This window comes from Nicotiana sylvestris, chromosome 6 (genome assembly GCF_000393655.2).
Source record: "Nicotiana sylvestris chromosome 6, ASM39365v2, whole genome shotgun sequence".
In the NCBI taxonomy this organism is placed as follows: Eukaryota; Viridiplantae; Streptophyta; class Magnoliopsida; order Solanales; family Solanaceae; genus Nicotiana; species Nicotiana sylvestris.
Window position 1 is genome coordinate 126,226,436 of NC_091062.1, and position 2,216 is coordinate 126,228,651.

A 2,216-nucleotide genomic window follows, 5' to 3' on the forward strand; every position below is an offset into this window, starting at 1 on the left:
TGGTGGATTGATTGGTTAGTATGGTAGATTAATTGGTTGTTGTATATTTGAATTGGTAGGTGGTACTGCTTTAAAAGAGCTGAAATTTAGCAAAAATTTTCCTGTTTTCCGACTTATTTCAGACCATAGTAGTCACAAAATACATCAAAATATTCCAAATTCAGGAACATCTGCGACTACTGTAGTCAGAAATATAAATAAATAAATAGTTTTAAATTAGATTTTCGACCATGGTAGTCGGAACTATAAATAAATAAATAATTTTAAATTAGATTTGCGACCACAGTAGTGGAAAAACTCAAATAAAATTAAATAATATTATAATTATGTATACCGTTTGCGACCGAAGCAGTGGGAAAGTTAATATAAAATTAAAATTTAATTTAACCTGTTTGCGACCGCGTCGGTCGGAAACTTTATCACATTTATTAGTCGTTTTCCTATTTTGCCTTAGCGACTGCTGTAGTCGCAAATTACGGACGGATTCGGTCGCAAACTATTTCAGACCAGCTATTTTGCGACTACGACTTTTCGGTCTGAATGTAGTCGGAAATTAGTATTTTCTGACTGTTTTTGCAGTCGCAAAATAACCATTTTCTAGTAGTGACTGTACTACACACTTTCTCATAACCCTTAGAACCTATGAACCTAGAGTTCTGATACCAACTTGTCACGATCCAAAATTCACAGATCGTGATGGAACCTAACCTGTCCCATTAGGTCAGCCAATTAACAGTTAACACAATTCTAATAAAATAAATGTGAACAACAATTGATATATATGGGTTCCAAATAACATCCGAAGGACTGGTAGTACAAGACACGAGCTACTAAGACTACATTATTTTAAAAATAGATATGAAATAAATTTATCTTCTGTTTGAAATGTACTAAACCAGAATTCAACTCTAGAACTAGCCAGGTAAAAGTGGTAGCCACATCTGGAAGGAACGAACATCTTAAGAGTCAGCTCCTAACATCATCCGCAGCTCCGCTCCAAAATGTGCACGCAAGGTGCAGAAGTATAGTTTGAGTACAACCGGCCCCATATACTCAGTAAGTATCTTGATTAACCTCTGTGAAGTAGTGACGAGGCTTTTTTAATTAAAAGATATTCACTGATATAACTTGTACAAAAGACTAGCAATAGAATAATACTATAATATAACAGAATAGCGTACAACAGAACAATTATCCAAAGCAGTAAATAATTTCTAGAAGAACCACGATTAATATTCCTCAATATCACGACCAATCCTTTTCTTAGAGCTATAATAGCAAATCACAGTAATAAATCCATAACTTTCATAGCGTGAGAAATTTACTCAAGACATCACATCCAACGGCACGACAACACCCTTCATACATTTATCCCATCCTCACCAAATATACATGTAACAGTACCAACCAGGTGAATGAAATGTCGATAACAGTAATGACAAGGTAGGAAACATAGGAATGATGACATCAACTAGGAAAGAAGAAAATAATTTCACCTAACTAGCATGGTAGAAGGCATAGATGTAGATATAACAAATAATAGAGGAACGCATGATCTTTATAAGCTAACAAGTAGAGGCATGAATGGCTAACATGGTAGAAAGCTTAAACTAAAGTGCAACAAACTAGATACGACATGGTTATAAATATAACAACAGGAAAGAGGCATGGTATTTGCAAGTTAATCAAGTAGAAGGTATGGGCAACAGAACAACAATTAAGATAGAGAATAAAGATAGAACAACAACGACAAGTCACATAGGAAACATAGGTGCGACAATAACAGCTCAAGGTAAAGGCATGAACGTATACATAAGGAAAAGATGTCATAATATAATGCATGTCCTTCGTCCTCGCCGACACGGAAACACCCTTCCTGCCATGAACTAGTAAAATATAAAAGCATGATGATATAAATGAAATGGCACGGCATCACCATTCGTGTTTTTACTCTCATCCTCACATGATAATGTAAATAAGATAAGGATAATCTAAATGAAATGGTACGGCATTACCCTTTGTGCTTTTACTCTCAAATGAAGTGGCACGACATCACCCTTAGTGCTTTCACTCTCAAATGAAGTAGCCCGGCATCACCCTTCGTGCTTTTACTCTCAAATGAAATAGCACGACATCATCCTTCATGCTTTTCACTTTCATTCATATGATAATTTATATGAAATGGTACGACATCACCCTTCGTACTTTACACTCTC